The sequence below is a fragment of the Zalophus californianus genome, chromosome 9, assembly GCF_009762305.2.
Source record: "Zalophus californianus isolate mZalCal1 chromosome 9, mZalCal1.pri.v2, whole genome shotgun sequence".
Classification (NCBI taxonomy): domain Eukaryota; kingdom Metazoa; phylum Chordata; class Mammalia; order Carnivora; family Otariidae; genus Zalophus; species Zalophus californianus.
This window is the reverse complement of record NC_045603.1, coordinates 98450260-98472608: the sequence shown is the minus strand read 5'-3', so window position 1 is coordinate 98472608 and position 22349 is coordinate 98450260. Positions and strand designations below refer to the sequence as shown.

At 41.0% G+C, this 22349-nt stretch overlaps 1 protein-coding gene and 1 pseudogene across 1 annotated transcript in view; both read right to left on the bottom strand.

The window, feature by feature from the left end:
- The window catches only part of VAMP1 (vesicle associated membrane protein 1), a 79577-nt gene that overhangs the window by 35761 nt on the left and 21467 nt on the right, over positions 1-22349 (bottom strand). The window lies entirely within an intron of this gene.
- On the bottom strand, positions 8919-9389 carry LOC113922108 (annotated as a pseudogene).

Here is a 22349-nt window from a genome sequence, read left to right as displayed (position 1 = left end):
AAATGTTTAATATTTTGCTTTGTTTTGTTTTTTACTTCCTTTTGTTTTTAATGTTTTTTAATGTTACAGAAGGTTTTTCACAGACTGTCCCTATAGCTTTGAACACATCTTCATTTATTTCCTTAGGATTGGTTCCTAGAACTGGAGTTGTTGAGTTAAAGTGTGGGCATTTTTAAGGCTTTGAAGTCAGGCAGCCCTGACCTTGAATGCCGCTGAGGGCCTGGCCTGTGACCTGAGGCAAAGCGCTTCTGGGTGCTGAGTTTGGGCTCCATGCTCCTTCCCCTCCTATTTCCTCCTTACTACATTTCACTGTTCTTAGTCTCGTCGGGACTCGTCACCTCTCACTCCGTACTTTTACACTAAGAATTCTGAACTAATGCTCCTCAGGGCTCCTCAGGTTCTCAGAACATACCTTGTTCTTCTACATGTCTCTGCCTTTGCCCACATCTCAGGGCTGGAGACCCACATGGTGCCTTTGTGCAAAATAGGAAAAGGCACCTCTTCCTCCCAGCGGAGTGCAGGCTGGATTTCAGGACCCACTCATCCCTTGGCCAGGCACCATATTGCATTGACCAATCGGGATGCCATTTCTGAAGCCAGGAACAAACACAGCTAGCCTGCCCAGCAAACCTCCATTCATCCATCAGTTGCAAGCTCAAGTGCTATTTCCTCTGTAAAGTCATCTTACTGTAGCAGATATAATTGGTTTGTTTGTTAAGCTTCCTCTGCTTTTTGAATAGCCTCAATTAAAATAATTAACTTTAAGGAATTATGGCCATTTGCCTAAATACCTCTCTATCCCATTAGATTCTCAGTGTTTTTCCTCTTTCGTTCCTCATACAAAGCCCAGTTCCTGACACATAGGAAGTGATTGCTAAGCTTGAATGATGAATAAATGAATGAGTGATGCTTTACCTCTGTGGTCCTCATGTTGCTTGTCCGAGAATAAAGGAAGCAGAATAACAGATGCCTGAAGTTCCTGCCAACTCTAAACTTCTCTTTTCCAATATGCATTAAGTAAATATCTGTTGAGCAAATGAATAGCACCAAACCAAAAGAAAATCCCTTTAAAGATGTGTCTTAAAGGATCATGGATCAATATGTTTAAGTTTTATTTAGAAGCAGGCCAGTGTGAGTTTTTCAATCTCTTAAATATTTTGCCTTGCCTCTGGAAGCCTTTCAGAGACATTTCAGACCATCTGAAATAGAATTTAAGACTTGCTTTCGGAGGCTCTTCCAGAGAGTGGCTTACCTTCCACCTCATTATGTGAGTCACCTGTTTTTATTATTTGTCTTTCTCAGACACTTTCACAAAAGGAAAGTCTGTTTCTCAACACAAGGCAGCTTCTTATACATCATGAGGCTAATGATGTTACTTCTCTCACAAGAAGAAGTTTTACCCTTTCCTTTCTCTGTCTCCAGATGTCTTGTCTTTATGTGGACATTGCCAATCTCCTCAGAAGGACAGCAAATCTATTTGAGGGCATCAAGCCTCTGAAACACTAACAGAAGCAGGAATCTAGAGTAGGGGCTTTTACAAACTATAGGCATCCTTGGATCCCCAAAGAGTTCACTAACTCCCTGAAATTCTACTCACAATATCATATGCTTGTGCATTTTCTAAAGGAAAACCCACATCTTTCTTTGGAGCCTCAGAGGAGCCCCTTGACTCCAAAAGAGCTAAGTAAGAGCCACTAGTCTACAGCCTGGGCTAAAAAAGGCTGGAAAGTACAGGGGCTTTTAAGATCAGATAATGCTCTGGCACATTCTGTGGAGTTATATTAAAGACAGAATCCTCAACCGCTACAGACTTGAGTCTTTGGGACTAAGTCCCTTCCCTCATATCAGTTGACTTCACTTGGGGGCTTCCCCAAATCCCAAGGACTCGTTGAAACTTAGCCTGCTCCGTAGACACAGAAAAGCTTTGGGAAGAGGTCAGATGACTGGCACCTCTGCCCTTATATTTTAATAGTAATGACCTTGGAGCCAGAAGATTGGGTTCCTGTGAGGGCTTGGACTCTCTGAAGACCAGAATCACTACTCCACCACAAGGTGGCACCCCAAGCCCAGACAGATGGAACAACAAGCGTCCTGCCTCCGCTCAAATTCTAGCCTAGGACTCAAGAGCAGAGTCCCCCAGACACTAAGCCTTTTTACCCACACCCAGTGTCCCACAGGGGGCCTTGTTGCTCTTTTTAACAAGTCTGTGTGTGGTTCTTGCTGGCCTCAGTCCTTTTCCTAGAGGTGACCCTGAACCCTACATTCCTCCCTGGGGTCTACCCTGGATGTGTAATATGAATTATGGAGATCCTGATCCTGGGTATACATAGTGCACATACTTCTACTCTCCACGCTCTGGAGTCACTCCTGGGACTTTGCAGGGTCCTAACCCAGCTCTCGGAATCCTTAGTATGATTTCCAGGTCGTGAGCACAATGACATAGGATGTCACTGAAACATCTCTACAGTTGTGACCCACTCAGACAAGAATAAGGAAAGGATCAGTAGTCACTTAGGCCAAAGGGAAGAGTTACCAAGAGTAGCTGCAGCTTGAGTGGGGATCCCAGACTGCCATGTACTCTATAGCAAGGCTGCAATTTGGATACAGAAGGCAGGATGCAAATCTAAACCCATCAGAAGAGTATGAACTTAGACAAAATCAAAATATTAAATTTACAAATGGAGTTGAAAACATTTAAGGGAACTTAGTGTACTCAGTCAAAAAGACTCACATAGATGTTTATGGGCACCAGGTCTGGCATCCTGACCTCAAATCTCGGGCAAATAGACAACTTTAGCCTTCTTGAGATGGTAATCACAGATCATGGTCATACATTGTCCACATGAGCTAGGCAAACTGCTTGCTTAAGTGAAGAGATGTCCTTTTAGGGGTGCCTGGGTGGCTCAGTTGGTTAAGCGACTGCCTTCGGCTCAGGATCCCGGGGTCCTGGGATCGAGTCCCCACATCAGGCTCCCTGCTCAGCGGGAAGCCTGCTTCTCCCTCTCCCACTCCCCCTGCTTGTGTTCCCTCTCTCGCTGTCTCTCTCTCTCTGTCTGTCAATTAAATAAATAAATAAAATCTTTAAAAAAAAAGAGAGAGATGTCCTTTTAACTCCAAGAAGGTTTGGAATTAACATGGTGGCTTTGTACTCTGTCAGCTTAACGAAGATGAAGCCACATTTTTCAAACGGTTCAAGGTTAGGGCTGGCCACAAGAGAAACGTATGTGAGACTGGAAAGGGTGAAAGGCAGAATCGAAGCAGCAGCTATGATGCTGTCAAGGTCAGGCTGGGCGCTAGGACTGCCGCAGCTCGTACACATCAGGGCTGCTCTGCTGGTTCACTTTGTGGGCATGGCGGGCAGCCAGCCCAGTGGGGCCTCCAGCTCCTATCAGATCTCTTCCTTCAGACTCTAATTCCTGGGCCAGGCACGTATGCATCACCAGGTCCCTCTGCAGAGAGCCAAGATCATCAAGGCTGGGGGTGGTAAAGGACAGATAGAGATTCCACTCGGTCCTTGCTCTCCTGCACCTCACAGCCAGCATGCCTTCCCCACTGACAATATGCTGATCTCAGGCCTACCACAGACGCACAGGCAACAGGCCTCCATAGACTCCTTTACCAGTTCCTTATTCCATTTCACTCAGAGTGGGTTTTCTTCTCCAGTCAGACCCTCACTGATACAAACCAAAAGTGATGGGGCAAATGAAACTCATGCTAAGTTTCAAAGAAGTTTAAATCATTGGGAAAATCTATGTAAATTTGTTATTTAAAGTTTTTGTAGTGCTTAAAAGAATTTAACATAGTAGAACTATAAGATTAGCCTCACTGTTCTATTAAAAATGTGTAATTGATATGTGGAATCCAAAAAAACAAAACAAAACCCAGACTCATTGTTACAGAGAACAGATGGGTGGTTGCCGGAGGGGAGAGGGTTGGGGAAAGGGCAAAATTAGTGAAGGGGATCAAGAAGTACAAACTTCCAGCTTTAAAATAAGTCATGGGGGGGGCACCTGGGTGGCTCAGTCATTAAGCGTCTCCCTTCTGCTCAGGTCATGATTCCAGGGTCCTGGGATCGAGCCCCACATCAGGCTCCCTGCTTGGTGGAAAGCCTGCTTCTCCCTCTCCCACTCCCCCTGCTTGTGCTTCCTCTCTCGCTGTGTCTCTCTCCGTCCAATAAATAAATAAAATCTTAAAAAAATAAATAAATAAAAATAAAATAAGTCATGGGGCTGTGACGTATGGCATAAGAAATATAATCTATAATATTGTATTAATTTTGTACGGTGACAAATGGTAACTAGATTTATTGAGATGATCATTCCACAGTGTATATACAAAGGTTGAATACTACGTTGTACACCTGAAACTAATAATATTGTATGTCAATTATACTTCAATCTAAATAAAATAATTGTATGGAAAAAAAATCAGAGGATAAAATACAATTTGTAAGTGATAATAACAATTTTAAATAAAAAAATGTATAACTGATTTTCAATTAGTGATTCTAAGTTGAAGCATGTAAAAGGTGTCAACTGTAAACAGAATTATAATGTTTGAGGGAACTTATGATTTACTATAGCTAAACATCTATGAGACTTACAAGTATTTAAGTATTTAGGAAGTTTTTTTTTTTGTTAGGGTCAATAAGCTTGTCCAGTCATGCGTCTGAGTACTCAAAAAAAAAATCAAATATTTGAAATTTAGATATGCAATTGAAAAAATTTTAAAGGATTCAGTGGACTATAGCTGTAAATGGAGCTGATTGTTAATGGAATTTAGATCATTCAACTTAAGTTAATCGAATATTACTATAAAAAGTGAAGATTACTGGGGGGACTCTGGGAAAATGGCAGAGTAAGGAGCAGGAATCTGGCGCCACTCCTACACAACAGCTGCATTGGCAGAATTGGTCTGATGTAACTGCTTTAGTGTCTGTTGAAGGCCTGCAACTTCCACGGGGAAGACTTGGATGGTAAATTATGGTGAATTTTGGTCGATTTCAGCTATTTTCACAGCAATAACTACTTATTCCCTATCCCCACACACACGACAGGTAGCTAAGCTCGTGTTCCTGGAGCAGCTTGCACAAAGCCTGGGAGAGCCAGGCTGGGCAGAAAGGATTCTGTCCTCTAAATATCAGCAATCTGTGCTCTGATGGCTGATTGCTGCTTCTGATCACAGAGGTGCAGATGAAAAGGCAGGAGGCTCTTGGTTTTGCACCTCCCCCAGTTGTTGCTAGGTCCTCCCTCTGTGGATGAAATGATTTTGAAGGGACTTAAAGGGCCAGTGCCCTTCTCCCCTCTTCATTTTTCACTTTTTCCCTTTCTGGACCCAGACACTAACAAATAGGACATTCAAAAACAACTGCATATATGGGGAAAACTAGAAAGTGACAACGTATGCCCAGGGAAAAACCCAGAAAAGACCTGAGAAAACTTAAGTTTATACTTCAGGCTGATATTCAGTACGAAGAGAGCCAACAACAACCAAAAAAATAAGTAATAACATTAAAACAGACCTTAAGGAAGGGGGAGAATCTGATTTCCAGAGTTACCACATTATTAGATTCAAATGTCCACTGTTCAACAACAACAACAACAACAAAATCACAAGGCATGTAAAGACATAGGAAAGTATAGCCCATTCAAAGGAAATAAACAGATCAACAGAAACTGTCCCTGAAAAAGACCTAATGGCAGATATACTAGACAAAGACCTTAAAACAACTGTCTTTAAAATGCTCAAAGAACTGGGGTGCCTGGGTGGCTCAGTCGGTTAAGCATCTGCCTTCAGCTCAGGTCATGATCCCAGGGTCCTGAGATCGAGCCCCACTTCGGGCTCCCTGCTCAGCAGGAAGCTTGCTTCTCCCTCTCCCACTCACCCACTTGTGTTCCCTCCCAAGCTGTCTCTCTCTCTGTCAAATAAATAAACAAAGTCTTTAAAAAAACGCTCAAAGAACTAAAGGAAGATGTGGAGAAAGTCAAGAAAATATGGTGTTGAGGGGTACCTGGGTGACTCAGTCATTAAGCGTCTGCCTTCAGCTCAGGTCATGATCCCAGGGTCCTGCGATCAAACCCCACATCAGGCTCCCTGCTCAGCAAGGAGCCTGCTTCTCCCTCTCCCTCTGCTCCTCCCTGCTGCTTGTGCACTTTCTCTCACTCTTGTTCTCTCTCTCATAAACAAAATCTTTTTTAAAAAAAGAAAATATGGTGTTGAATAAAATGGAAATGTCAATAAAGAGATAGAAAACTTGAAAAGAAACCAAGAAGAAATTTTGGAGCTGAAAAGTGCAATAACTGAAATGAAAATTTCACTAGAGGGATTCAAAGGCAGATCTGAGCAGGCAGAAAAAAGAATCAGTGAACTTGAAGATACAATGATGAAAGTTATGAAGTCTGAGGAATAGGAAAAAAATGAAGAAAAGTAAACAGAGCCTATGCGGCCCGTGGGACACCATCAAGAGGATCAACATAAGCATCAAGGGGGTCCAGAAGGCTGAGGGGGAGAGAGAAAGGGGCAGAGAGAATATTTGAGGAAATAATGGCTGAAAACTTCCCCAATTTGATGAAAGACATAAATATCAGCATCAAAGAAGCTCAATGAACTCCAAGTAAGATAAACTCAAAGAGACTCATACCAGGACACATATAATCAAACTTTCAAAGGGCAAAAAACAAGGAGAATCTTGAAAGCAGCCAGAGAGAAGTGAATCATCCCATAAAGGGGATGCTCAATGAGATTACTAGCAGATTTCTCATCAGAAACTTTGGAAGTCAGAAGACAGGGGGCCAATAATTCAAAGTGCTAAAAAAAAAAAATAAACTAAGAATACTATATCTAGCAAAACTGTCCTTCAAACGTGAGAGAGAAATTAAGACATTCCTAGGTAAACAAAAGCTGAGGGGGTTCATGATAGACCTGCCCTGAAAGACAGGGAGTCCAGCAAGGTGAAATGATAGGACGCTAGACAGGAACTCAAAGTTGTATGGAAAATAAAGATCTCAATAAAGGTAAATACATGGGCAATTATAAAAGCTAGTATTATCATGAGAGTGGTTTGTAGCTTCACTTTTTGTTTTCTATATGATTTAAGAGATTAATACATTTAAAGAAAAAAAATACTAGTAGAAAAGCTAGTATCACTCTAACTTATGGTTTGTGACTCTAAACCTTGTTTTCTACATAATATAAGAAACTAATGCATTTAAAACAATTATTAGTTTATGCTTTGGGCACACAATGTATAAAATGTAATTCTGGGACATCAACAACTGAAAGGGGGTGGAGATGAACTGTGAAAAGAACAGAGTTTTTGTGTGTTATTCAAGCTGGTATAGGTTCAAACCAAAGTGTTATAACTTTAGGATGTTAAATGTGAGACCCATTATTTCACTACAATATTTCATTATTTCACTAAATATTTCACTACAAAAAAATCAACTAAGCACAAAAGAAGACAGAAATGCAGGAAATGAGGGACAAAAAAGCTATAAGGCATATAGAAAACATATAGCACAATGAAAAGTACACTCTCCTTATCAGTAATTACTTCAAAAATAAATGGATTAAAGTCTCCAATCAAAAAACAGAGATTGGTTGGGCGCCTGGGTGGCTCAGTTGGTTAAGCAACTGCCTTCGGCTCAGGTCATGATCCTGGAGTCCCGGGATCGAGTCCCACATAGGGCTCCCTGCTCAGCAGGGAGTCTGCTTCTCCCTCTGACCCCCTTCCCTCTTGTGCTCTCTATCTCTCATTCTCTCTCTCTCTCAAATAAATAAATAAAATCTTAAAAAAAAGAAACAGAGATTGGCAGAATGGCTGAAAACACATGATCCAACTATATGCTGTCTATAACAGAATCACTTGATATTCAAAGACAGAAACAGATTGAAAGTGAAAGAATGGAAAAAGATATTCCATGCAAATAGTAACCAAGAGAGCAAGGATGGCTATGCTAATATCAGGCAAAATAGATTTTAAATTAAAAAAAAGGTTACAAAAGATAAAGGACACTATATATTAATAAAAAGTTCAATACTACAAGAAGATGGAGTGCCTGGATGGCTCAGTCAGTTGAGCATCCAACTCTTGATCTCAGCTCAGTTCTCAATCTCAGGGTCATGAGTTCAAGCCCCACACTGGGCTCCATGCCCAGCATGGAGCCTACTTAAAATATATATATATATTGCAAGAAGGTATAACAATTAAAAACATTTACATACCTAATGACAGACCATCAAACTATAAGAAGCAAAAACTGACAGAATTGAAGGGATAAACAGATAGCTCTACAATGATAGTTGGAGATTTCAATATCCCACTCATAATAACAGGTAGGACAAGCAGACAGAAAGGTAAGGAAACAGGATTTACACAAAACAATAAACCAACTAGAACTAACAGACATGTATAGAACATCCTACCCAAGAATAACAGCATATACATTTTTCTCAAGTGTACATGGAACATTTTCCAGGATAGACCATATGTTAGGCTGCAAACTAAGTCTCAATAGATTTTAAAAGGTAGATATTATACTAGGGCGCCTGGGTGACTCAGTTGATGAAGCAACTGACTTTTGGTTTCAGCTCAGGTCATGATCTCAGGGTCCTGGGATCAAGCCCCTTATAGGGCTCTGTGCTCAGTTGGGAGTCTGTTTGAGGCTTTCTCTCCCTCTCCCTCTGCCCCTCCTCCTGCTTGCTCGCTCTCTCTCTAAAGTAAATATAATTAAAAAAAAAAAAAGAAAATACTTAGATATAAATGCAAATAAAAACAACATACCAAAACTTTTTTTTTTTTTTTTTGCTTTAAATATTTCTTTAGGGGAGGGAACATCACACTTCTACTTAATTAAGAGAAACACCTTTGGAGTCTAGAAGTTTGTTTTGTTTTGTTTTGTTTTGTTTTTTAACACGTATTATGCCATAAATTCATAGGGAATAGGTTCCAGCTGCTCAGGCTCCTTTTCATTGGTTCTCACAAAGAGTGGAGCAGGCTGATACTTCAGTTAAGCCCAAGCACCTTTTTCTTTGACTTCCTTCTTTTTCTGATCATTTTCCTTCACATGTTTCAGGAAGCTATATTGGCTCTTAGAATGCTTAATATGCTCAACATGTACATTAATTCTCATGGCAAGAATCATACCCTTGATGTGTTTGTTTAGAGCAATACCAATAGCATGCTGGGCAACACTGTAGATTCTTCTAGTTTTGCTATTGTAACATTTGTGGGGCATTACTTTTTGAACAGTGCCTATTCTCTTGATGTCTATAATATCACCTTTCTTGCAGATTCACATGTATGTGGCCAAAGGAACAAGTCCATGTTTTCTAAAAGGCCTAGAGAACATATAGCGGATGCCTCTCCTCTTTCCCTTTGTGTTGGTCATTCTGGCAAGCTACCAGAAGATGGTGGTGCTAGCCAAAAGGCTCATACAAAACCTTTTCAGATGCAATGAATGTGGTACTAAGGAGTAAATTTACAGCTGTAAACAACTCACATTAAAAAGAAAATAAGAAATAAGAAAGTAAGAAAAATCTCAAATCAACAACCTAACATTACAAACCTAACATTACAACTTAAGTAACTAGAAAAAGAAGAACAAACTAAACCCAAAGCTAGCAGAAGGGAGGAAATAACAAAGATTAGAGCAGAGATAAACTAAATAGAAAATAGAAAAATAATAGAGAAAATTAATGAAACCAAAACATGGTTCCTCAAAAAGACCAAAAAAAAAAAAAAAAAAAAAGGACAAACCTTTAGTTAGATGGACTAAGAGAAAACTCAAATTACTAAAATCACAAGTGAAAGTGGAGTATTACTACCTATTTGACAGGAAAAAAAGGATTATAAGAGAGTACTATAAACAATTGTACACCAACAAGTTGGATGAAAGGAACAAATTCTTAGAAACACAAGACCTCCCAAGACTAAATCATGGAGAACTAGAATATCTGAATAGACCTATAACTAATAAGAAGATTGAATCTGTAATAAAAAATCTACCCCCCCCCAAAAAAAATCTCCCAACAAAGAAAAGCCCTGGACCCAATGATGTCACTGATGAATTTTACCAAATATTTAAAGAATAATTAATACCAACCTTTCTCAAAATTTTTTTTAATTTAAGAGGAGGAAACACTTCTTAACTCATGGGCCTCTATGAAGCCAACATTACCTTGACACCAAAGCCAGACAAAGAAATTATCAGAAAAAATAACTAAGGAACAATATCCTTTTTGAACATTGATGCAAAAAAATCCTCAACAAATAAAATTCAGCAGCATATTAAAAGGATTATACACCATGACCAAGTGGGATTTATTCCTGGAATGCAAAGATGATTCAACATATGAAAATCAATCAGTGTAATATGCCACGTCAATGGAATAAAGGGAAAAAAACACATGATCATCTCAATTGATGCAGAAGAAGCATTTGACAAATATCAACACCGTTTCATGATAAAAACACCCAAAAAACTAGAAATAGAAGGTAACAACTTCAACAGAATAAAATCCATATATGAAAAACCCACACAAATTCAATATTCAATGGTGAAAGACTGAAAGCTTTTCTTCCAAGATAAAGAAATACCTAAAAATGCCCAATTTCACCACTTCTAGTCAACATAGTACTGGAAGTTTTAGCCAGAGCAATTAGACAAGAGAAAGAAATAAAAGGCATCCAAATTGGAAAAAAGAAGTAAAATTATTTCTGTCTGCAGATGACATAATCTTACATGTAAACAACCCTAAAAATTACACACACACAAAACTGTTAGAACAAATGAATTCAGTAAAGTAGCAGGATACAAAGTCAACACACAAAAATCACTTGCATTTCTATACACAAACAATGAATAATCTGAAAAACAAAGTTATAAAACCAATTTCATATACAATAGCTTCAAAAAAAAAAAAATACTTGGGAATTAACTTAACCAAGGAGGTAAAGGAATTGTAGGATGAAAACTACAAAACATTGCTGAAAGAAATTAAAGACATAAATAAATGAAAACACATTCCTGTTCATAGACTGGAAGACATAATATTGTTAAAATGTCAATACTACCCAAAGTGATCTACAGATTCAATGCTATCCCTAACAAAATCTCAGTGATATTTTTGGCAGAAATAGAGTGGCTCAGTCGTTGGGCATCCGCCTTTGGCTCGGGTCGCGATCCCAGGATCCTGGGATCGAGCCCCGCGTCGGGCTCCCTGCTCGGGGGAAAGCCTGCTTCTCCCTCTCCCACTTCCCCTGCTTCTGTTCCCTCTCTCACTGTGTCTCTCTCTGTCAAATAAATAAATAAAATCTTTAAAAAAAAAAAAAGATAAAAGAAAAATCCATACTAAAATATATATGGAATCTCAAGAGACTCCAAATGGCAAAAACAATCTTGAAAAAGAACAAACTGGAAAAGAAAAGAAAGAAAGAAAGAAAAAAGAAAAAGAACAGGGACACCTGGGTGGCTCAGTCGGTTAAGTGTCTGCCTTCGGCTCAGGTCATGATCCCAGGATCCTGGGATCGAGTCCCACATTGGGCTTCTTGCTCATTGGGGAGCCTGCTTCTCCCTCTGCCTGCCACTCCCCTTGCTTGTGCTCTCTCTCTGACAAATAAACAAATAAAATCTTTAGAAGAAAAAAAAGAAAAAGAATAAGTTGGAGAACTCACCCTTGCTGATTTCAAAACTTACTACAAAGCTACAGTAAATAAAATAGTGTGGTATCAGCATGAAGACAAACATATAGAACAATGGAACAGAATAGACAGCCCAGAAATAAACCTTTGTGCATGTATATATTTATATTTATATGTCAAATGATTTTGACAAGGGTGCAAGACTATTCAATGGGGAAAGAACAGTCTTTTCTACAAATGGTACTGGGATAACTGGATGTCCACATGCAAAAGAATAGTTACCTATTAACTCAAAATGAATCAAGGACCTAAGTGTAAGACTTAAAACAATAAAACTCTTAGAAGAAAACACAGAAAGAAAGCTTCACAACATTGGCTTGGCAATGATCTCTTAGATATGACATCAAAGGTACAGGTAATAAAAGAAAAAAATAAACACACTGAACTTCATACAGTCACAAAAAGACAAATACTGTATGATTCCACTTCGTGAGGTACTTAGAATGATCAAAATCATAAAGAGAAAAAGGAGAATGGTGGTTTCCAGGGGTTGGAAGTAGAGGGGAATGGAGAGCTTTTGTTTAAAGGATACAGAGTTTTCAGTTTTACCAGATGAAAAAGGTTATAAGGATGGATAATGGATGGTAATAGTTGCACAACAATGTGAATGTCTTTGATACCACTGAACTGCATACTTAAAGGTTAGGATGGTAAATTTTGTTATATGTACTTTACCACAATAAAAGACATACTCCCCAAAAGTGAAGATCATTCATTGTCTTTGTTTTACTATATTATAAATAATCAAACAAAATCTATAGGCTGAAATTTTTTAAAAAAAAGCAATAAGTAAGATTTTCAAATTTATTAGATTCAAAATAGAGCAAAAAATGTAATCTGAACTTTAAAAGCATAAGAAAAAGTAGATTTGAAGTTGATAATTTTTTTTAAGATTTTATTTATTCATTTGACAGAGAGAGAGAGCACAAGCAAGGCGAGTGGCAGGCAGAGCGAGAGGGAGAAGCAGACTCCCCACTGAGCAGAGAGCCAGACGCAGGGCTCGATCCCAGGTCCCTGGGATCATGACCTGAGCTGAAGGCAGACACTTAACCAGCTGAGCCACCTAGGCAGCCTTGAAGTTGGTAACTTTAATAAACTAATATTTGTTTAAAATTCTAGTAACTATGCATAAGCTTTTTTTCCCCCTATGCCCTCAAATATAAAAACATACAAACTTGCAATAACCTACTTCTTGCAACTGTCCCTAGCCAGCCTGTCCCATTTCTCCGGCATGAAATGTAATGGAGTCTCCTCAGCCCCAGAACCTTCCAGACTGACCATCTCAAAGCTCCCATTGCTACCTCTGAGCTCTAGTAAAGGAGAAATTTTTCCCATATACTTTCCATATACCTTTCTCTACCTTTTCCCTTCCACTTTGAGCTCTGTGACACTTCGGGAGTCCTAAGCTCTCACACTGCCCCAACCCCAAGAAAGAAAGGAGCTTGAGGATCAACTCATACTCCAAGGAACATTTACTAACACCTTTTGCGTCAAGCCCTGTGTGGGGTGTGCCCCCATGTTACCACACTTAACTGTTCACATCCACCCTATCAGCATCCTCATGTTACAGTGGAAACAGACTCATAGCTTAAGTAACTGACCCAGCTAGCAAGTGATCAAGCAGAGAAATGGCCTTGGACATAGTCTAGGCAGCACAGATCTACCCTGACTGGTCTTCCACTTCTCAGATTTTCACCATCTGGTTGATCCTTATACTCCCTTCCCAGAAGATTCCTCTGACCGCCTCCCCACCGCAAGCCTCCAGGACCCTGCCTGTGCCTGTCACCCTCAACATTCCTTTATGGGCAGGATGCTCACCAAAGGAAAGAAGATTCTGGCTCAATTTGCAGGTAAGAGAGGTTACCACAATCCTTGCTCTTCAAGAATAACTGAGGTGGGGCCCCTAAAAACCATGAAGGAGAGAAGGGTCAGGAGAAGCACCTGTGAGAGAGGCAAAAGCCCCTGCCACTCACTTCCTCTCCCAGTCGAGGAAGCCTTCAGAAGCAAAGGGGCTGCGGGAAAGATGAGTCATATATATTTCCCTTTGCGTCACAGAATCTAACTCTCCATCTGTGACTTAGATAAGTTCCAAATAAGCCCAAGCAATGGCCCACAGGGTGTGATAGCAACACACCTACACCACAAGGTATCCCTTTCCAACTCTGTGGAGAAAACAACTCCCTCTTTCAAAAGTCAACATGTTACACGAACAATGAACAATTCGAAAATGAAACTAAGAAAACGATTTTATTTACAATAGCATGAAAAAGAAAAAAAGATTAAGGAATAAATTTAAGGAAGAAAGTATAATAAGACTTGTACACCGAAATCTACAAAATGTTGAAAGACATTAAAGGAGACCTAAATAAATGGAAAGATATCTTGTGTTCATGGATTGGAAGACTTACTATTATTAAGATGACAGTACTCCCCCAAATTAATGTACATGTCCAACCCAATCCTAAACAAAATTCCAACTGCCTCGTTTTCTCAGGAATAGACAAGCTAATCCTAGAATTCCTACAGAAATGCAAGAGACACAGAATAGCCAAAATCATCTTGAAAAAGTTGGAGGACTCACACTTCCTGATTTCAAAACTTACTACAAAGCTATAGTAGTTAAAACAATGTGGTACTCGGCGCCTGGGTGGCTTAGTTGGTTAAGCATCTGCCTTCGGCTCAGGTCATGATCCCAGAGTGCTGGGATAGAGCCCCACATCGGGCTCCCTGCTCAGCAGGGAGCCTGCTTTTCCCTCTCCCTCTGCCTGCCACTCCCCCCTCTCCGTCTGCCTGCCTACGCTCTCTCTCTCTGTGTCAAAAAAATAAAATCTTAAAAAAAAAAACCGATGTGATATTGACATAAAGATAGGCATATGGATCAATGGAATAAATTCAAGAGTCCAGGAATCAACCCATATATCTATAGCCAATTGATTTTAACAAAGATGCCAAGGCCATTCAATGTGAAAAGAACAGTCTTTTCAACAAATGGTGCTGGAACAATGTATATCCATAGGCAAAAAAATGAAGTTGGACACCTACCTCAAAACATATACAAAAATTAACTCAAAATTGAGCAAAAAAATAAATGTAAGAGCTAAAACCATAAAAATGTTAGAAACAGATAAAAATCTGTGTGACCTTGGATTAAACAACAAATTTCATATGACGCCAAAATCAAAAGAAAAGAAATGGCAACAAAAGAAATTGGACTTTATCAAAATTAAAAACTTCTACGTATCAAGGATACTACCAAGAAAGTGCAAAAACAACCCATAGAATGGAGACAATATTTGTAAATCATATATCCAACAAGGGTCTAGTATCCAGAATATATAAAGAACACTTACAACTTGGGGCAACTGGGTGCCTCAATCGGTTGAGTGGTTGAGTGACCGACTCTTGGTTTGGGCTCACGTCAAGACCTCAGGGTCATGGTATCAAGCCCCAGCCCAGCTTTAGGCTCCGTACTCAGCGGGGAGTCTGCTGGAGATTATATCTCCCTCTGCCCCTCCCCCAACTCCCGTGCAGGTTCTGTTTCTCAAATAAATAAATCTTAAAAAGAAAAGAACTCTTACAATTCAGCAAAAAACACGAACAATCCAATTTAAACGTGGACAAAGAAATAGACATTTCTCAAAGAAGATATACATATGGCCAGTAGGCACATGAAAAATGTTCAGCACCATTAGTCTTAGGGAAATGCATATCAAAACCATAATGAGATACCCCTTCATTCTAACTAGGGATGGCTATAACTTTTTAATGGAATTAACATGTGTTGGTAACCATGTAAAGAAACTGGGATCTTCATGTACCATTGATAGGAATGTAAAACAGTTCAGTTGTTATGGAAAACAGTTTGTCAGTTCCTCAAGAAGTTAAATATAGAGTTACCGTATGACGCAGCAATTCCACTCATAGGTGTATACCCAACATATGTTCACACAAAACTTGACATGAATGTTGGTAGCAGCATTACTCATAATAGTCAAAAAGTGGAAACAACCCTAACATCCATCAACTGATATATGGATAAACAAAATGTGGTGTATCCACCAATGGATCATTCATCCATAAAAAGGAACAAAGTACGGATGATACACACTACAACATGGATGAACCTTGAAGATATTATGCTAAGTGAAAGAAACCAGATACAAATGGCCACATATTATATGGCTCCATTTACATGAAATGTTGAGAATAGGCAGTGGGGGAGGGTAGACAGGGAAGGGGGCAGAGGGGGGAGGGCAGATAGGGGAGGGAACAAGTGGCACTGACTGCCAGTGGGTGTGAGGCTTCTTTTAGGAGAGATGGGAATGTTCTCAAATTAGATAGTGGTGATACTCGCCCAACTTTGTGAAAATGCTAAAAAAAAAAACACTGAATTGTACATTATAAAATGGTTAAAATGTTGAATTTATTTCAACTTTAAAAGAGTCAACATGCAGGGGCGCCTGGGTGGCTCAGTCAGTTAAGCATCTGCCTTCGGCTCAGGTCATGATCCCAGGGTCCTGGGATCGAGTCCCATGTCTGGCTCCCTGCTCAGCGGGGAACCTGCTTCTCCCTCTCCCTCCCTCTCCCCCTGCTTATGGGCACACTCTTTCTCTGACAAATAAATAAATAAAATCTTAAAAAAAAAAAAAGAGTCAACATGCACCAAGGGGCCCTTCAGTCTAGGCTCAGGGTCACTATAGTCTTTAGGGAGGCATCTGGTGCTGAAGCAATGGAGTCTAAGGGTCAGCCATGTCCCACCTTCCATTTCACAAAAGAGCTAAGGGATACCACCTCCGAGCAGGTCTGCAATCTCCTAAGGCTTCTTAAGGGATGGGACAGGAATGACCTCCCTTGCCACAAGGAGGCTTTTCTCAGCCCCTAGGGCATATGGGAAACATCTAAAGGGATCCACGGGATTGGCAGAGGCCCTGCACATTGGGTCACAGAGCAGAGGAGTGTGTAGGGAAGAGCCAGGAGTGTACTTTAGAACACTGGTGGTGACACAAGGATAAAGACGTCACAAAAGAGGAGATCTAAGCCACCAATGATTGCAGAAGATGCTTGGCCTCACTGGCAATCAAAAGAACACACGCTCAAACAACAATAAGACAGCATTTTCCCCCAATTAGATTGTCAAAAATGGTTTGCTAATATGAAATTTGGCAGGATGTGAGGAGATATGTGTCCTCAATCCACTGCTGGTGGGCGTGAGTTGGTAGAGCCGCTTTGGAGGGCAACTTGCCAGTATCTATTAAAGTGAACAGTATGCATACCCTATGACTCAGCGGTCCCAATGCCCAGGATTTACTCTAAAGACACACTCCCACATGCACAGGGAGGTATGAGATGTTTATGCAACACCATTTGTAATAATGAAATGTTGGGAAAAAAACAGAAGTATTCATGAACAGGAGAATGGCTAAAAAGCCTATGTACATCCATTGTCTATTTAACAAAATGAGTAGTTCTAGAAGTATAACATAAAATTATCTCCAAGGTATGTTATTGGACTTAAAAAAGCAAAAAACAAATTCTAGAAGGATATATATCATTTATGAAAAAACAAAACAAAACCCAAAATACAAGTGGGCTGAGGCCGTTGGAGATTTCTGAGAGGCAGGCCAAGATGCTAGGCCAAATAAGAATCCTTTCTTTATCTGGACAAAGATGGACCTTAAGACGCAACGTAAGAAGAACATGGGATTGCCAGGCTTGGGGCTGTTTGACTTCCAAGAGATAATTTTTTTTTAAGATTTTCTTTATTTATTTGACAGAGAGAGAGAGAGAGAGCACAAGCAGGGAGAGTGGCAGGCAGAGGGAGAAGCATGCTCCCCACTGAGCAGAGAGCCCGAAGCTGGACTTGATCCCAGGACCCTGGGATCATGACCTGAGCTGAAGGCAGCCGCTTAACCAACTGAGCCACCCAGGTGCCCCTAAGAGAGAATTTTTCTAATGAGTGGAGAGAATCAATGCATAATTTGTTCCTTAGGCTTTATTTCTTGTTCTGTTAGGAGAATTACTACAGGCCTGTGTAATACTTCTTTTAGAGAACAGAGGTAACCTACCATGCCCCAAATAAAAAAGGAAAGGTTAAAATTAGGTGTCCTCATTGTCAATGATCTCAGGTATCAAAGAAGGAGATAAACCCTTGCCAGGGAGAAGTCATGAACACATGCTGCACCATGAGCCTTTTCACCGACCTCCCAGGGGGAAAAGGGGTCTTCCCTGCTCTGACAAATTCAAGCAGAGGGTTCTCAGTAGGAAAGGGGCTGAGATCAGAGTAAGAAATAGCTCATTATTGCTTAATAATATTTTAAGTAGAAAAGGGACTCGGGGCGCCTGGGTGGCTCAGTCGTTAAGCATCTGCCTTCGGCTCAGGTCATGATCCCAGGGTCCTGGGATCGAGCCCCACATCTGGCTCCTTGCTCCACGGGAAGCCTGCTTTTCCCTCTCCCACTCCCCCTGCTTGTGTTCCCTCTCTCGCTGTGTCTCTCTCTGTCAAATAAATAAATAAAAACTTAAAAAAAAAAGAAAAGGGAGTAAAAAAAGGAGAGAAAAGAGACTTTGTCGGAAAGATCCACCTGATTCTTTGCTGATAGATGTCTGTAGACAGAGGTTTTGCTCTTTCCATTCTCTGCTGTATAAAAAGAACTAGTTTATTACCCTACGGCTGAACAAGGGAAAGGGATCTTCCCTCATTTTTGGCCATGAACATTCCTAAACTAATAAAACATACACACATATAATTTATTTGTTTGTTTAGAAAAAGTTCTGGAAGGGGCACCTGGGTGGCTCAGTCAGTTAAGTGGCTGCCTTCGACTCAGGTCATGATCTCAGTGGGGAGCCTGTTTCTCTCTCTCTCCCTCTGCTGCTCCCACTGCTTGTGCTCTCTCTCTCTCATGCTCTTTCTCTCTCAAATAAAAAAATAAAATCTTAAAAAAAAAAAAGAAAGAAAAAGTTCTGGAAGAATACTCACTATCTGACCAGGGCTGGGGGAGAAGACTGATCAAAGGGACTTTGAGTCTTATCCAGAATTGTTCAATTTTTTTTTCCATTTTCACTTCTAATTTTTTAAACAAAAAAGGATGAGATAAAGTTGGGGAAGACAATACTTAAAGATAATGTTATTTTTACTTATTTACAACAGAAAAGATCTTTTTGCTCCCACTAAAATATTAATATATAACAAAATTTTATATAACATTAACAATATTTAGTAATAACATATTTTCACAAAATCTTGCTTCAGCATAGCCAAAACAGTTCTTAGAGGGAAATTTATAGCCTTAAATGCATACATTATAAAAGAAAAATTTTAATGAATGAACTAAGCATCCAATTCAAGAAGTTAGAAAAGAGGGTGCCTGCCTGGCTCAGCTGGGAGAGCATACGACTCTTGATGTTGGGGTCATGAGTTCAAGCCCTGCATTGGGTATATGGATTATTTAATAAATAAAACTTTTTTAAAAAGGAAGTTAGAAAAAGAAGGGCAGAATAAACCCAAAGAAAGTAAAAGGAAGGAAATAATTTTAAAAATTACACCAGAGAATAAAATGAAACAGAAAACAAAGAAATAATAGAAAATTGGAATGAAACCAAAAAGTGTCTCTTTGAAGCAATTAATAATTAGATATATTTCTTGCAAATATATCAAGAAAAAATGAGTAAAACATAAATAAACAATATTAGGAATGAAAAAGGGAAAACAACTATAGGTCTAGCGGTGATTTAAACATTTACACCCATAAATCTGAAACAGATTAAATAGATAATCTCCCAGAAAAATATACCCTACCAAACTGACCCTAGAAGAAACTGAAAACCTGAATTAAATCAGCAGTGAAAAGCCTACACTCAAAATACACACATAACACACAAATACACAAGTTCTACCAAGCCTTCAAGGAACAGATTATCCCTATTTTATAACATCTGCATATAAGAAAAACTATTATGGCTCAAAAAGAGAAGCGGCCAAAGAAGAAAACAGGGTGGTGTCTAAAAACCTAAACCAAAGGAAGAAACAATTCTCAAGAGCGTGGAGGGAGAGCTGCGAGATCACACATAGCTCAGCAAAATTTCCTGGCTGAAGCACTCCTCACCCCTGAGGGGACAAGCACCCTGTCTCTGCCCTCCAGGGTGCTGCAGTAATGACCATTACTAATAACTTTACATTTGTCTTTGAGATGATTTGATCAATTTCTGATTCACTGGTATGTCCATTCCATGAGGGAAGAAACCACGTTTATTTTCTTTCATCTTTGTGACCCATTACTTAGCTGGTACCTGGCACAGAATGGACATGCAACAAATTCTTGTCGAATGAGGAGTGGAATTTAGGAGGTCAGTGTGGCCGTGGGCCCCCTGAAATTTCAAACTTATAATTGTGGATAGAACCATTAAGGAATAAGGCTGAGGATAGACCATCCATCATTCAGTGAGTACCTTAAGTGCTAGGCAATAGTAGGAGCTGGAGTTGAGATCCTGAAAAGTGGTCAGAGTTTGGAAAAAATGCTCACAAATGCTCAGTCCCCTGGGAAACCCAGACAGGAGTCTCACGAATGCAAATTACAGAACTAGGAAGTGAGCTCACCCCACTGTCCTGCCCAGTTGGTCTCTCAAAAGACTCACTGGGAAGGAGGACCTAAAGCAGGGAGGTGTGGGGGTAGGAGAGGTGTAGGGGAGGTCACCAAAGAAAGTAGGAGTGGAAGGGGTGCTTGGGTGGTTCAGTTGGTTAAGTGTCTCCCTTCGGCTCAGGTCATGATCTTGGGGTCCTGGGATCGAGCCTCACATTGGGCTCCCTACTCAGTGGAGAGTCTGCTTCTCCCTCTCCCACTGCCTGCCGCTCCCCTTGCTTATGCTTTCTCTCTCTCTCTCTCTGTCAAATGAATAAATAAAATCTTAAAAAAAAAAAAAGAAAGTAGGAGTGGAGGATGAAGGAATGGAGTGGAGGGACAAAGAAGGCTAGAAAAACTAAGGGGTTTGGTTGATAAGGATCAGGAACAGTGATTTCTGATATCTACTTAATGTAACAGAACTTCCTCTTAAGGAAAGATCTTGGAGAGAGTTTTGTTCCACTGGGTATTTTGACTGGTTATAGATTTATAAAGGGCCAAGACTGATTTGGGGATTAGGGGCTGAAGACAGATGAGGTATGCTGCCTGACAGAACACTTTTTTTTTTTTAAGATTTTATTTATTTTGACAGAGAGAGACACAGTGAGAGGGAACACAAGCAGGGGGAGTGTGGGAGGGAGAAGCAGGCTTCCCACGGAGCAGGGAGTCTGATGCGGGACTCGATCCCAGGACCCTGGGATCATGACCTGAGCCGAAGGCAGACGCTTAACGACTGAGCCACTCAGGTGCCCCCTGACAGAACGCTTCTGAAAAGCAGTCTGTGCAGGGTGGGGGACGGTGTCAGCAAGATGGTCAGTGCCTTCACTGCCTTGTGAGGTAGCCAGACCACTGATAAATCTCTGGAATGGGACCGACCATTGAGAACAAGAATATCCAAAATGCAATTTTAAGTTGTACCCCTATGATATATAAACCTTCAGCAAAAGTTTGCCACACCTAACAGCCTTCTGTTTGCAGTTCATTTGGAGGAAAATTCCAGAAAGCCCTGTGTCCCAAATTTGGAACCTGTGGCAGGGCAGAAGTAAGGGAACAGGCAGGGGCACAGAGACAGGAACAGGACTTTAGCTGAGTGGGAACGAGAGGTGACTACAACAGCTGACCCACTGGAACTGGTACCAAGTGACAGTTCTGCCTCCTGCCCACTCTCTCCAGGACCTGTCCTGCTTGGAAGGCGAGGAGTGTCTTACCTAGATATCAAGGAGCAGGGTGGCCCCCGCTGACATCCAGGCTATGGTCACTGCTCCAGACCGAGGGTTTAGTCAGGCCCTCAAAACTAATGAAAATCATCAAAAGAGAAGTGCTTCTGTGGGCCTGTCCCTGGAGATGCAAGCGAAGGAGGGAGCTTATGAGAAGAGAAGATGTATCTCTGTGCCAGCAGGTGTGGAGAGAAGCCACACCCCAAGGGAGAATGTGGTAGTGGCAGATCCCCAGGGAGAGGTCAGCAGGCTGCACTCGCAGGGCCTGTAGACAAGAGGAAGGAACTATCCAGGGAGCCAGTCCAGGACAGGCCAAGACTCACCAGAAATTGATGCAAACAACACAGAAGGCAGGAGATGAGGTCATTCCATTTGCCCAGAGGAAAGTGAGGTCCCGAAAGCTGGCTTTCCTCCTCCTGGCCAGGGTCCGCCAGGAGAGCCAGGCAGACCCTGCTCCTGCCCTTTCCCCCATGAAGAGGGGATGATGGACCCTAGCACAGACCACCGAGGCCTCCCTCACATGGGTGAGCAGCTTGCAGCTAGTCAAAGTTGTCAGTCCTCGAAGGGTCCTCCAATTCCACTTCCCGAAAGTTCTCCCTAAAGGTCCCAACTCCTCATTGTTCCTGCATGGTGTCATCCATCCCCACACACCCCTGCCTCCCTGTGCCCACCCAGGGTTTAAGATTCACAGGGAAGGGGTGCCTGGGTGGCTCAGCTGGTTAAGCGCCCAACTCCAGGTTTCGGCTCAGGTCATGATCTCGTGGGTGGTGGGATGAAGCCCCTCCTGGGGCTCCACGCTCAGCAGGGAGTCTGCTT